Source organism: Equus przewalskii, chromosome 3 (assembly GCF_037783145.1).
Source record: "Equus przewalskii isolate Varuska chromosome 3, EquPr2, whole genome shotgun sequence".
In the NCBI taxonomy this organism is placed as follows: domain Eukaryota; kingdom Metazoa; phylum Chordata; class Mammalia; order Perissodactyla; family Equidae; genus Equus; species Equus przewalskii.
The window spans coordinates 77,872,298-77,888,226 of record NC_091833.1 but is presented as its reverse complement, the minus strand read 5'-3'; the positions used below and the strand labels follow the sequence as shown (position 1 = coordinate 77,888,226).

The window sequence follows — 15,929 nt, the reverse complement described above, 5'->3', positions numbered from 1 at the left end:
CCAGTTCTCCCAGTGAGCAGAAAATGATGCCTTAAATTGTTGAGGGGCCTCCAGTATGTCGGGTGTTGCACTGCTTTTGGCATCTTAGAGCCTGTTCTATAGCCTGGTCTGCCTCTTGGTGGTCCCAGGTTCTTAAGCAAATTATTTAACCTCTCTGAGCCTCAGTTTCCTGATTTGTGAAATGAAGATAGTTACTGCAACCAACAGTAACAACAAAAAATACTCATAATTGGGCCGTTTTATGTGCCAGGTATTTTTCACACCTGGACTCATTTAATTCTTATGACAACTGTATGATCTCAGAACCATTGTTACCCCTGTTCACAGATGAATAAACTGAGACACATGCCCCTGTTAAGCTGCAGAGGCAGGATTTACTTAGGTCTGCCTGACTCAGGCCTAAAGGCTTAACTTCCTTGCTCCTTCTATTCCCATCTCAAAACGTTGCAGTACGGCATTTATAATATTTGTGACAGCACTTTATAAACAATAAAGCAAAACCAAAATATTAATACCATTATTATTATTCTAACTACATGAAAGGAAAGTTAGAAATAAGAGACACAGTACATGCCTTTGAGAAATTTATAGTCTCAAAGACTACAACACACACAGGCACATATACCAAAATATAAACTAAAAATACCCAACTGTGTCAAGCACACAACCAACAAAAACTTTATAGGGAAATAGACATGTGCCCAGGGCATGCTGGAGTCTCTAGAACGTCTGGAGCCATATGGCACTGCTGTGAGAATACCTCCCAGGAGTATTCGCTGTCTGACTAAGAGTGAGAGGAGCATTCCAGGTGGGGAATGCCTATTACATTTCAGGGAGACCAGGGGTTGGAGCTGAGAGTGCAGGCTGCCTGGGTAAAGGACAGCACAGGTTGAACATGATGCTTAATAAGAGGCAACAGGGGGTGAGAAAGGCTCTGGCCAGGGGCCCATGAGGCCATCTTATCTAAGGCCCTAATTGGATTTGCCACCCTGTAATGAACCACGGCGGGCGTCTGACAAGAGATGGGATGTGATTCAAAATACATCAGAGAAAGGCACATCAAAAAGCCTGGTGAGGAAAAGAGCCCAAGGCAAGGAGTGTGTCGCTAATAGTTCAGGGACAAGATGGACATGCTTCTGGAGAGGAAGAATGTGTGATGGTTTGGGAAACTATTAAAGAAGAAGAGTTCCCCCGCTGAAACCAGGCCCCTTGAAGGCCAGACTGTCAGGCCACACAGCACTCCCAGTGCCCAAGCTTAGTAGGGATACCATAAATAGGGATACCTAACCAGGCTTATTAAGGGACAGAATGAATGTAGGATGTGAAAATAAACAGGAGTCAAGGATTAGATTCATAGGTCACTAATTACTGCTGAGGGACCAGGACACCAGAGATACCATAGATGATTATGTGAAATTGAAGAGTGGACATTCAGGAAAAAAATTAATTATCTTGGGTAAATTTGAAAGTGGCAGATACAAGTGGAATTCTTGGCTAAAAATAAGACTTGAGGTTCAGAAAATATGAGAAGTCAGGATTGGGATGTAGATTTGGAAGTCTTGTAGACACTTGGGTATCAGTTAGGATTCTGATCTGCAAGCAACAGCAACTTACTCTAGCTATTTATATAGAAATTAATTTACTGAAATGATAGTCATTGACAGAGTCGCTGGGGAGTTTGGAGCACCAGGCAAAGAGGTTCTGCGTCTAGAACTCTGGCCAAATGCACTCGCCAGAACCAGCCAGCAGGGAGACTTCTGTATCTGTTGCTGAGCGCCATCTTTAGACCCCTAATCCTGTGGGTAAGGGGCATTGGGCATCGCCATTAGCACCCTTGGCACTGCCCAGCCTGAAGACAGGTTGCTACTGCCACCTCCTCTACCCCAGGAAGAATCCTCCACTCGCCTTGATTTTTGTGTCAGAGATCCCCAGGCGCTGCATCTGATGGACAGAACCCAGGTTGTTACCACACCCGAGAAGCAAGAGAAGCCGAGAGAGGAGGACTGGAACCTCTTTAGCAGGGAAGGTTTTGCTTCCACAAGATGACTACAGCGGGGAAGGCGGTTCAGACGCTGCAGCCCAAACCACACGCATTTCTTCAGAGAGGAGAGTGGCGAATTCAGAGCAGGCAGTGCCGGGAGCTCACCCACTGGGGCTGGCTTCAGCCCCTGAGAGAGCAGGTGGGGGCTGAGGTAGACCACTTCCTCACTACCTGCCGGCTGTCTCCCTCCAACCCAATTCAATGCCTGTAGCCACAGCCATCTACTTATAATAAGAGACCGTTCCAGACAAGGGAAACGATAGAAAGAATAAACACATGGGACTTCATCGGACTAAAGAGCTTCTTCAAGGCAAGGGGAAACAGGATTGAAACAAAAAAACAACCCACTAATTGGGAAAAAATATTTACAAGCCGTATATCTGACAAAGGGTTAATCTCCATAATGTGTAAAGAACTCACACAACTCAACAACAAAAAAATCAAACAACCTGATCAAAAAATGGGCGGGGGACATTTCTCCAAAGAAGATATACGAATGACCAATAAGCACACGAAAAGATGTTCATCATCACTAATCATCAGGTAAACATGTTCATCATCACTAATCATCAGGTAAACGCAAATCAAAACTACAATAAGATATCACCTTATACCCATTAGAATGACAAAAAGTAACCAAAACAAAAAGTGACAAATGTTGGAGAGGTTATGGAGAAAGAGGAACCCTAATACACCACTGGTGGGAATGCAAACTGGTACAGCCACTATGAAAAACAGTATGGAGATTTTTCAAAAAATTAAAAATAGAAATACCATATGACCCAGCTATCCCACTACTGGGTATCTACCCAAAGAACTTGAAATCAGCAATTCCAAAAGTCCCATGCACCTCTATGTTCATTGCAGCATTATTTACAATAGCCAAGATGTGGAAGCAGCGTAAGTGCCCATCAACAGATGATTGGATAAAGAAGATATGATATATATATATATATATATATATATATATATATATATATACACACACACAATGGAATACTACTCAGCCATAAAGAAGGATACAATCGTCCCATTCACAACAACATGGATGGGCCTTGAGGGAATTATGTTAAGTGAAATAAGCCAGATAGAGAAAGATAATCTCTGTATGACTCCACTCATATGAGGAATTTAAACATGTGGACAAAGAGAACAGATTAGTGGCTACCAGGAGAAAGGTGGGGTGAGGAGTGGGCACAAAGGGTGAAGTGGTGCACCTACAACATGACTGACAAACAATAATGTACAACTGAAATTTCACAAGATTGTAAACTATCATAATCTCTATAAAAATTTTTTAAAAAAAAAAGAGAGACTGTTCCAGCTTAAAATGTAAATCTCCCTGGAAAGAAACACTCTTCACTTTGTCATCACTGTTAACTGTTCATGCGCTAACTTTCAGGGCTTGGGTTAGAAGCTAGTACCAACGCCCAGGCCCAGAAGTTCGACAGGGGCCTGAGCCAAATATAAATCCCTTGTACAGATTCATAGCCAGTCTTTTCTTGCTTGCGAACCTCCCAGTTTTTTACAATCATGTGCTCTCAGTAGCCTGATGGATTTGTCACAACATGTCCAACATAATAAGTGTTTTGATGGGAGAGAAATGATAGAATGGAAAGAAAAGGGAATTTTTTTGTAGTGTTGCTCTTCCTATGTGCAACACGTGAGGATGGAGCTTGAATTCCCATTTAACAGATGCTGAAACTGAAGCTCAGGGTGACATGACTTGCCCAAGGCCACATGGCTGCTATGGTGCTGAGATAGGTTTCAAAACCAGCTCTATCTGTCTCTGAAGTCTGACGGCTCCCCCTATACTATGCCATCTCACCATGAAGGGAGAGGGGGCCGAGGGCTGCAGAGTAGGGGAAATTTGCACTTCCAGTCCAGTGGGTTAAAGGGAAGGGATACCTGTTGGGGGTGTCCCGGGATTGCCTTGGTGTAAATGTGCTGGGTTTCTCTGGGAGAGGATGTGTAGAAATGAGGAAGAGAGAAAGTCACAGAAAAGCAACCCTATTTTATGACCTCATCTAGCACCCTAGATGCTATTTGTCAGCCATCTTTTGGTGGCAAATAACAGAAACCCAACTCAAACTGGCCTAACAGGAAATGGAAATTGTTGGTTCATGGCCATGGTAAACATGTTAGGAATTCTCTCAGTCACTTTCTCTCAATCTCTCAGCTTGGCTTTCCTCTGTGTCTGCTTCATTCCCAGGCAGCCTATCCCTGTGTAGTGGCAGAGGTGGCCAGAAACAGTTCTAGACTTACATCTCAACAACTAATGACCTTCTGGTCACCCAAGTGAAACAGTGGGCCTTTTCACCAACAGATCTAGCAACGAGCTAGCCCTGTGACCAACTAGCCGCAGGGCCCCGATTGTGCAGGCCTGGAGTTTACACCTGCTTCTGCAGCCAAACATTCATCAGCCTCATCTCCCTCACAGAGCCTGAGAATGGCTCCCCAAAAGGACACAGAAGTCCTGGCACCATTGGAAGGGATGCTGGAGAAGCAAAGCCGCCGATATCCACTAGAATGTAAGCTTCACGAAGGCGGGGAGTTGGTTTTTGTTTTAATTTGCTTTGTCTATGCTGTATCTCAGGGCTTCAAACAGGGATGAGCACATGGTAGGCACACTCGATAAACACTGGTTGAATGAATGATGGAACAAATGAATAACTATCTCTACAGACTGTGATGCCTAGGATGCCATGAAATGGAAGTATGGGCACACTGTGGTTACAGACTAGTGTAGGGAGCAGAATCTCTTGTCTTTTAGATGAGTCAGGTGTCATTTGTTCAATGACACATGACCCCTGCCATGTTGGCTTTTGGTGCGTATCAATCATAGAGTTACATAGAGCCCTGGAATACCATGTCTAATAAGGGCAGAGCTTTTCCAGTCCAGTTGCTCACAATCCTCCTGGAATGAAGGATGATGTGTCCCTTTTTCTTCCAGGGTCGTGTCTACATGATATATGTGCCTCATGCGTTGCTGCCTTTTCTCCCCAGATCCCCACTTCCAAGTGGAAAGCCAGGGTGGTGGTGCCCATTCACTTGGAGTTCACGGTACTGGTCCAGCAGGGTCCTGGGAGGTGGCATTCCAGAATAACCAGTCAATTGCTGTTAATGGGGTTTTGCATTCTTTCTCATCAACATGCTAAGCCAATGCCCAGAGTGTATTTTGGGGAGAACATGTACCTCAAACCCCTCAAATTATCTCCCACTCTTATTAGCACCTCTTGGTTTTCCCTGGCATATTGAAACAACGGGACCTTTTGTATTAATAAGTAGGAGAATGTGTTCAGTCAACTCATCTCAGCCAAACTTGGATTTCTCCAAAAAAGGCTGCAGGGACATTGGATCTGGAAACACTTTTAGAGCCAAAAACAAAAACAACCCTCAAAAAAGTCACTGCCGTAAACTGCCTGGTTAATATGCGCCTAGTGCATTCGCCGATGTGGAAACTGAACTTAATTTGTTGTAACATGATGCAGCTATTTAGCATTTCCTTCCCCTCCTCCTCCTTCTCCAGTTAATTCTGAGTGGAGATAAATCTTGAAAACAGACTTAGAGGGCACAGCAGGAGGCCCTGCAAAGTCATCTGGGTTGTGGCCCCTTTGCTATTTTCTGAGCAGTTAGAACTGATGCCAGAAGATAAAGTGTTACTAAAGGGACTCGTGAACATTATAGACCCAGGATGCATGGAATACTTAGCTGCTGACCAGGGTTTTCTTGGCCACCCATGAGTGTTGAAAAAAATCTCTACTGCCCCAGGACCTGTCCTGGAGACTACCAGAAGGACAGGAAAAAGACCAACACTCAATGGGTTGTCAACCGTTAACTCTCACAGCATTCCCGAGGAGTAGGCAAGCTACCGGCCTGTCAGTTCCTAAGCTGGAAACAAAGGCTCCAGGAGTTGAACAATTTCCCTCAGGCAACTTGTCTGAGTCAGTGACAGAAGCTCAGGTTCTTCATCTACAAAAACATGACAGTGCTGCGCTGTGTTAACCTCTGTATCTCTCCCTTAGTATTGAGGTTTTGATCCTTGGTATTTTCTTCCTTGATCCAGGCAGTCACATCTACTGTACTTTTGTCTGCTATTATTATTACTCTTCTTTTGACCTTCACACGCCTTCAGACATACCATGTTTCATTGAATCTAAGACACCATCTATTCTGAGATGAACCACTATTTTATGTAATGCTAAAAAAGAAAGAATACTGCTAATTAAATATGACATGACATTGATCATGATTTCAGAGATGTTAAAATGTGAAAAGAAAGGTATCTTATGATCCATAAAATGCGTTATATTATTTGTCTGCCCAGATTCAGAGCACTTTCTTTTTTTCAAGAAACAGGTTGGAGGAAGTGCTCTTCCCTCCCTCCAACCTGTGGTTCTACCGTGAGTGGCCAAGCTGCTCCCCCGGCTAGAGAACATGAGCATGGAACCCAAATGGGGCAGGGCAGTGGATCACCCTGAGATTTTACACATTAGAGAAAGAGAGAGTGCCTCCCATCTGGTGACAAAGAAGATGCAGGTCCTGGAGGTTTGGGCAGCTGATGAGATGGAGAAACCTGGTTTGAGGAATGAGCAGCTCACAGGGAGAGCAGCTGAGACAGAGATGGAAGAGAGTTTCAACAGGACTAAGCATTTGGGTGCATTTGTCTCTGAGACCAAATGCAACAGCACGATTAAATTCCCCTTTGCTAAACCTAGGGCAAGTGTCTGTCCCTTGCTACAAGAATCCTCTTTTCCACCACCAATTGTCTAGTTTTTATCTGTCATCATACATATGTGCCCCTTGACCTCTTTTGCCCTCCCCTCACCCCGTTCCCCTCTAGTAACCACCAATCTGTTCTCCTTATCTATGTGTTTGTTTATCTTCCACATATGAGTGAAACCATATGGTATTTGTCTTTCTCTGTCTGACATTTTGCTTAGCATAATACCCTCAAAGTCCATCCATGTTGTCACAAATGGCATGATTTTTGTCTTTTTTATGGCTGAGTAGTATTCTATTGTATCTATCTATCTATCTATATATACATCACATCTTCCTTATCCATTCATCAATTAATGGGCACTTGGGTTGCTTCCATCAGCATTATTCACAATGAACATGCTGCAATGAACATAGGGGTGCATAAATCTTTTTGAATTATTGACTTCATGTTCTTTGCATAGATACCCAGTAGTGGAATAGCTGTATCATCTAAAGTTCGCTTTTTAAATTTTTGAGAAATCTCCGTACTGTTTTCCATAGTGGCTGCACCAGTTTGCATTTTCACCAGCAGTGTAGAAGGAAGAACCCTCTTTTTCGAAGACACCAAGAGAGCAACTAGGCCATCATATCCCTCCCTCTCTCTTCTAGGCTTGCTCACTTTGAGGCCACTGTGCTGTGAAGACACTGGACAAGAATGATGAACATCCCCTGCTCGTATCTTGAGGGTTAAGTCACTGTCTTTCTCAGCCAAGGGCTTATGAACATTAGGGTCCTGCTTGCTCCCTTACTGAGGAAACAGAGTTGTTTTACTTTTTCTTAACACCAAATTTCAATTTTTTAAAGAAAGAGGAAACCAAAATATCTCTTGGTGTGGGGGTGGGGTGGGGTAGGTTGGATGGGGTGGGGTGGGGAGAGGTCAAGGTCTTATCCTAAGAAAAAGCAAATAAGAACTGAAAAAGAACAACAATCTGATTTTCTCTCCTAAAATCCCTTCTTTTGAGAATGGCTTCCTGACCGTTTTTTCAAGACCTGGCTAGTGGGAGGGGTAGAGAGGGGTTGAAAGTTAAGGATGAACTTCTTGGGAATTGTAGAAATAAAAATGTGGGCAAAAGAAGCCAGTAGGACCGAAGGTTGCCCTCAGACTGTCATGCTTCCAGATTTCTGAAGGTTGCTAATGAATACTTTTCAAAAACTTTTCTACATATCCACTTACCCTATTTTAACTCTTCAAATGTTCCCAGAGCTGCTGATTTTCCACTGCAGAGAAGGGTAAGTAGAAAATTGCTTTTGAGGTTTCTTTTGTACGGTAATAATCTTGGGCAGTGCCCACGTTGCTGCGTCCTCATGGGCACCTTGCAAATTGATTCCAAAATGCTCCTTTACTCAAGAACCCAATCCCCTTGGAAACCAGAGAGAAAATGGATTGTGGTAAAATCCCGTTTTACTAGTATTAAGATCAAAACCTTCATTACACAAAAATGTTCATCCTTCGGTGCCTTTTAAGTCAGAAATATTCATTATGAATTGATGTTCATCTCACATTTCTGCAATATTTTTCATCTAGACGGATCTTAAAGTTGTAGAGTTGTCTAATCCTTAAGGACAAAAAAAGGAAAAACAAATCCCTTCCTCCTCCTGCACCCAAGAATTTTATTACTTTTTTTCCCTCAGTAACACTATTTTACAGTGTTTTCTGAAGGTTTATTAACTTTTTTACATGGAGAAATGTTGAATGGAGGTGATATTCTTACCTATGGGACTTTGATCAGAGCTTTCTCCCCAAAGAGTGCCTTTTGTTGGAAAATACCGAATGAGAGAAGAGGAGCAGAGACTCCACGGAGCCATCATTTTAACATCATGCTCACCTTGAGCCTGTTGGGAAATGCAAGAGAAGAGAAAAAAGAAAAGTTTGAAATGTAATCCCCACCCATCACAATATCACCAGCTTTGGAAGGTACCTGAACGAGAATTGTTATTAATCTGATTCATTAGTGAAAATACTGTGTCCACTAGAATATGAGCAAGAAATGCTCAAACGCCTTTGGTGTGGGTCTGAGATTCCTGCGGTATCACCCATCTCTCTCCTGCATCTTTGCATCTGGGGTCAAGGGAGGCCCTCCACAAGCCATCTCAATTTGTTCTAGTTTCTGAGCTAATTCGCAGTCAGTCACTCTCATTCCCTTCCTGTTCCAGCTTATGGCAGTGAGGCTGGGAAGGAAATCCTGCTGTGAGCAGGTCCTGTGGCTTTGGGTGTGGGCCAGAGGCCTGGCCTGCCTCCATTGTCCTGTCTGGCTCCAAGTCTCTGGTAGGACCTTAACCCCTATCCACCAGACACAGTTCCTACCAGTCTCTTCTCCCAAGGCTGATATGTTTTTTTAATTTTTTAAAAAAGATTTTATTTATTTATTTATTCATTCATTCATTCATTCATTCATTCTTTTTCCTTCTTCTCCCCAAAGCCCCCCAGTACACAGTTGTATGTCTTAGTTGTGGGTCCTTCTAGTTGTGGGATGTGTGATGTCACCTCAGCATGGCTTGATGAGTGGTGCTAGGTCCATGCCCAGGATCTGAACTAGCCAAACCCTGGGCTGCCAAAGCAGAGTGCACGAACTTAACCACTTGGCCAAGGGGCTGGCCTGCCAAGGCTGATCTCTTGAACATCTGGTTTTCTTGCCTTCCCAGGATCTTTACCCCCTTCCTCTGGTGTCAGATATTAATTTAAACTTTTGTAAGCCAAAATGCATGTTCATAGTTCGTGTGCTTTGGGTAGTCGTGACACATCAGCCCCAGCCCTAGTAGTTAACATATGGCCCAAATCTGGCCAACTGGTGTATTTAATGCTTTGTCCATGGTGATTGGTTCAGAGATGAGCATGTGACAAAAGTGGATCCAATGAGAATCAATTCTGGGGCTTGGGTAAAATTGTTGGGTAGGAGAAGCTTTTTCCACTACACCGTTTCTCAACCATGACAATATCGACATATAAATCCAGATAATTCTTGGCTGTGGGGGCTCTTCCTGTGCATTGTAAGATGTTTAACAGCATCCTTGGCCCCAATCCACTTGCTAGTAGCAACTTCCCCAACTCCTTCTATAAACATGTGTTAATGAAAATCAACAATTATCATGACTGCATCAAAGATGCAGGTGAAATTTCTAATATTCCATTTATGTTTACATTTTAGAGATCTGTGTACACTAGAAATAACAAGCTGTATTTTTAATTATTCATCAATAGCACATATTTGTTTGCTGTATTGATATTACTCTGGAGTGAGGGCTTGAAAAAATCGACTTATTTTGTTAAATAAAGTTCAACTTGCAAAACTTAGGACATACACATAAATTCACTTTCCCTCATCCAAAGACAATTTTAATATCTTTAAATGTTTTTGAAAGCTTTGATAAACACTATGCCTAAACCCTGTACTTCCACCCCCATTTTTTTCCCTTTATCTTCTGTCTAATTCATAATGTTATGTCAGAGTCTTTGCACTTGTTATAGCCTCTGGAATGTTCTTCCCCCACATAACATCACTTCCTTTAGGTCTCTGCTCAAAAATCCTCTTATGAATAAAGCCTTCAATAGTAATCTGCTCTCCTAGTCTTTTTACACAGCTTTCCTTTTCTCCTGTAGCACTTACGATTGTCTGTCACATTGTATCTTTCCTTGTTTATTTCCTTATTTTGTGTCAATTCACATTAGAATAAGCTCCGTGAAGGCAGAGACTTTGCTTTGTGTTTTTCAATGCTGCGTAATCCCAGTGCCTAGAGGAATGCCTGGCAAAACGTAGGTGTCCAATACGTGATCTGGTGAATAAATAACCTGGGAACGCACAAAAGACTACGTCTTTCATGGGAACATTATCCAACAACCGCCACATAGTGAGCGAAAAGTTATACTTAGAACCACTGGCCTGGGACACTCAAGGACCAAGGTGGGAAAAACACCGCTTCACACCAGACAGATGACCCTGCCATTCAAAAAGGGAAGCAGATCACACTAACGAAACGGCTGCTGCAGACCCCTGAGAACCCCTGGTGGCAATATCTTTCCCTTGGGAAACACACCTTACAAGGTTTTGAGCAATTGTCATAATGGACAGCTTTCAGTAACCATGTCTTCTGCTGGAAAAGTAATGGTCATTTATTTTCCTTTCCCTTAGCTTAACTTCACTAAACTTCCTTCTAACATTTGCTGGTTGAAATGCTTGTATATAAAGAGGGCAGATTACTTAGTAGGAGAGTATTTCCCAGGTTTCAGAGAGGAGGTTTGAATGAAGAACAGTGTGTTAGATTCCCAGAAGGCAACTCAGGCCTTCTGAGTTACAGGTGCCAGTAGCACAAGGTTATAAAATAGTGTATTTCTTCATAAAGCCCGTTTCCCCATATCAGAACTGCAGTGTCAAACTGTATAAATCTACTCTTTTGAAGTTTCTGACATATAATGTTGACATTTCAGACCCTCAGTTCTATGATGAAAGATTAGAATGATGGTAGGGAACAAGAATGACCTATAGAAAGACATTTTCTGAAGTGGAAAAAACATTTTTTTTTAATGGATGGAAAATTTTTCTTTTAAACTATGAGTTGATTGTGAAGAAAAAAATGAAAACAGATAAAAGAAACATACGAATTGGTTTTAATTTTCTTCACAAAATCTTATAGGTACTAACAAACACAAACTTTGAACAAATTTGTGTTTGAAACATCTTCTTTGGCCACACAGTTTATAATATTTTCACGGGAAAAATACGGTCCATATTCTCCTAATACTTAAGAATTGTGTCAAAATGTGTCTGATGTTGACCTGTGAAAATTAGAGCCTGACTAAATTTGTATCAGTAACTGTTGTCTAAATAATTGTTCTGCCTCATGGTCTTGAGGAGAACATTAATGAATTCTCTTCCTCTCTCTCTCTTTCTCTTTCTCTCTGCTGTGTATGATATCTACTTAATCCTAAGACACATTTCTTTTGCATTTTAACATTCCTGAAATCGGAATGCCTAGTAATGCATGGCATCTCACAATTATACTTGTCAGGGTTTTTTCTTCCCTGTGGTACATAAAACAATATTGAATCTACACCTGATATCACTTAGATTCCATGAAATAAGGTATACATGAAACATATTTTATTCCCCTTTAGGGACCATTCCCCCCAACCCCACCCCTCAATTGCTTATGAAACTTAACTGCAAAGCCCAATACAAAAGAAAGACTTCATACTATTGGCTCTCTGACTCCCTGACAATGCTTCTCTTGTGATTACTAAGGCTCAGTGCTTGTAAATGGATAGCTTTGTCTCATATTTTCAGAGCCTATGCATTTATAACTCACACGAACAAAGTTATTATTAGCAAGCTCCTGTCTAGCATGAGTTGCTGTGAACAGCTCAGCCTTGATGTAATGCCTTCCCTTTCTTGGTTTTCTTCTCTTTCTGTAGTCAGAATCCTCACCTACTGATTGCTTAGTTAGTAAGACTGAATTTAATCCAGGATTTGGCTTAGGAAATTAAGTAATATTTATGTCATGTTCTACCCATGTCCGGCAACTTATTGTCCTGCAAGGAGTATCAGCACCCATTAAATGTTAAAGGTGGGAGGAGCCAATGTTGGGAGCGCCTTGCCTCAGGATCAGACCCCAAAAGTTCAGGCCCCATGTCAGACTTCATGGGAAGGCTGTGGGCTCTAGGGCCAGAGAGCCCGAGTTTGAGTCTCACCTCTTTCGCTTGCCGATTGTGTGAACTTACATGCAAAATTGGAAGATTAATAGCTGCCTTGCAAGGTTGCTGTAAACATTGGATGTGTATAAATTTGACTCTAGGCGGGGCTTGAGAAATGGTGGCTAACACTATTGTTGAATATCTCATATAAGAGGGGGTGAATGCAGGAGAAATCCGGGGAGTTGCTGAACCCTTTAGCCTCCTCCAATGTTCTTGTTTGTTCATTTTAGACTCAGCGTTCTGGTATTCATACCTCTGCCCTGCTACAATCTAGCATCATGCAAGTTTAGAATTGCTCTCAGCTGGCTATCTGTTATGATCTATTTACATTTCAACATGAATTTAAAGTGAGCCAGACAGGCCTAGGGAGGAATTCTGGCTCTGTCACTCACCATCCGTGTCACTCTGGGCATGTACTTAACCTGTGTATTAGTCAGGGTTCTCCAAAGAAACAGAACCAATAGGATATATGTATGTATACATATATATATGCATATATAAAGAGATTTATTATAAGGAATTGGCTCCTGTGACCATGGAAGCTAAGTCCCAAGATCTGAAGGGTGAGTCGGCAAGCTGCAGACCTAGGAGAGCCATGCTGTGGTTCCAGTCCCAAAGCCAGCGGGTTCAAGACCCAGGAAGGGCTGATGTTTCACTTCAAGTCCAAAGGCAGGAAAAAGCCCGCGTCACAGTTCAAAGGCAGTCAGGCAGGAAGAATTCTTTCTTACTCAGGGGAGAGTCAACCTTTTTGCTCTACCCAGACCTTCAGCTGGTTGGATGAGGCCCAGTCCTCCTTAGGGAAGGCCGTCTGCTTTACTCAGTCTACTGACTTAAGTGTTCCTCTCATCCCAAAATACCCTCAAAGACACACCCAGAATAATGTTTGACCGAGTATCTGGGCACCCCATGGCCCAGTGAAATTGACACATAAAATTAACCATCACATTCTGTCTGGGTCTCACTGTCCTTTTTGGAAAAAGCAGATACTAATCATTACATCATGGAATTGCCATCAGGAGCAAATGAGACCATATAATAAATGGTTCTTGGTATTCAATAAAGGCCACTTTCCCTCTCACTTTCCTTTAATATTCAATATTCCAGGCATAAGTGAACAGGTCAAGGGGATGTCTTGATCCTGTATCCTTTCATTTGCCCCTGAAACTCTGATATATCCATGATCCATCCTAGCTCAACTCGGATCCTAAACAAAATGTCAACAGGTCATCCTCACAATTAAAGCAGTCCTCCTCCTGTAAGACTCTTTGTGGCCTCCAAACACCACCCGGCAAGGAGAACAGGCTCAATTTTACATTTGGGAGAGAGTCCTGTCCCATAACCTAATGTATCTGTGTCCATCGCAGACTATTTCCTTCTCGGTCTTGGTGATCCTTTGCAAGGCAAGGCCAATCAGCTGGCCAAAGCAGTCAACCTTTCACCAACCTAAGGCAGATAGACAGTGAGCAGTCCAGTTGCTCTACCACGCTTTCACCTCTCTTGCAAAGCAGATTGCTTCGATGAGCAAGATGAGCTGGGCATTTCACTTGTTCAGTGCTGGGTGAGTGCGGTCGTACATCATTTCAAAATCACCCTGTGTTTTCTTCCTCAGTATTCCACTTGGGCCTTCTGTTTATATGATTATTACATTTTCCTTCCAAATTGCACCTTATCTTCCATTCTGTTTCTTTCCACTGTTACAATTTCCAGATTATAGTGATTTCCTTCCAGTGTGTTTAATCTTGAGTAAATCAATATGGCCATACTATTTTCCACCAATTTAATCTTAAGTGAATTGAATCTTGTTCTCATTTGAGATGGGGAAGGGCTGAGTGGGGCCACATAGAAAAGAAAGATGACTATGGTGTGCTGGTGTGTGTTATCCTGAGCCCAACCAGGTCTTCTCACTTTGACTTTCGCTGAATTCACTGTAGACCTCATTCCTAGTGTTACCTCACTTTGAGGCCCATAGACTTTCTCACTTCACCAAAATCAAAAGAAAAGGAGAAGTGGGTAACTAAATATTTGACTCTTCCTAGTAATATTAAAGTAATCACAATCCATGGAAGAAAACATCTTTGTTCTGTTTTCAATGCAAAGTAATTACAGATCTGGAATTAAAGCCCATCATCCCGTCTCTCATGGTATATCCAATCTACCCACATATATTTCTTCCTCTGGGTCCCTTTTGGAAACTGTGACGTGTAGAGCTAAGGTTAGCTGTGGCCAGGAAAGCAGATCGTCATGAGAAAGTTTGGACTTCCAGAAGACTGCCGGTGTGTGACTGCCTGCCCTCTTGATACTTAAAAAATATACATGCATTAACATTACATTAAAACAAAATGTAACATATGCATAACTGAAAATAATGTCTATTGAAAATCAAAACAAAAATAGTCTCTTGGAAATGAGTTACCCTTTGGCTGAATTAAATGGCCTTGCTTCCACAGTCAGCGTTTTCTGCCTTTTGTGGAATCCTGAGCCACGTGGTAAGGTGTTTGGCTCCAGACTTCTGGTCTTGTGACTAGAACGAGGTGGCGGCAGCGGTGAAGGCTGGTGTTCAGGGGCAATTGGCCACGCCACACCTTTGTCTCCCTGCCACTCTCTGAACACGTGGTTCCCACCAGTAAGTCTTTGCTACCAACAAAATTGCTCTCTGAAAAAAGACTTGAGTCTCCACCTGCATTCAGCTATTCATCTACTCCATTCCAAGAAAATAGGCCAGATGGTATTTGTGTTTACAATGATTCTTTGCTGTTTCCAGATTGCACACAGGCTCAGAAGGTGAACCTTACTGTTGTAAGCGCAAAGGCCAAGTGTTATGACTCTGCTTAGCAACTCCTGAATAATGAAACCGGTGCCCAGGAGGAAAACAGGGTCTGGACCAGATGAAACCCTGAGTAATGGAGGGTGTGTAAAGAACACATCACATGTAACACCATACACAGACACTCCTCTTGATTATAATCTGGGAGCAGCTTCCTCTCCCTATTGGCGTTGACCCTGAGGATAGATACTCTGTGAGGATTCTACCTACCTGGGATCTCCTGAACAATCTTTCCACCTTATAGACATGCACACACACCCAGCTACCTCCTACACTGGGTCACATGCCCCAGCCCTAGATGCCCTACTCCACAGCTGGCCATTTCTTCCCGCAATACCAACCCCCACTCTCTTCCCCTGGAGATATTTGCCAGTCTGGCTTTGCTTTTTTATTTTAACTGATCATTCAAAACCACCACCATCCACAGTTTGCCTGTGTTTTGCTCAACAAAATTCACACGGCAGTTTGTGAAACCCTATCGCCTTTCTAAGACAGAGGGAAATCGTGTATCAAAAAGATACATTAGGAAATTGTGACCTCTGGCCTAGATGGCTCATTCAAATGGCTAACTCAGGCTAACTCATTCATTCACTCATTTCTTCACTCATCTATCA

At 42.6% G+C, this 15,929-nt stretch overlaps 1 long non-coding RNA gene across 1 annotated transcript in view; it reads right to left on the bottom strand.

The window, feature by feature from the left end:
• LOC139082314 (uncharacterized) overlaps positions 1-15,929 on the bottom strand; it is an 83,649-nt gene that overhangs the window by 38,389 nt on the left and 29,331 nt on the right. Inside the window, exon 3 of the long non-coding RNA XR_011538196.1 lies at positions 8,518-8,638. This is a non-coding gene — a long non-coding RNA (uncharacterized lncRNA). The remainder of the gene's footprint in view (positions 1-8,517; positions 8,639-15,929) is intronic.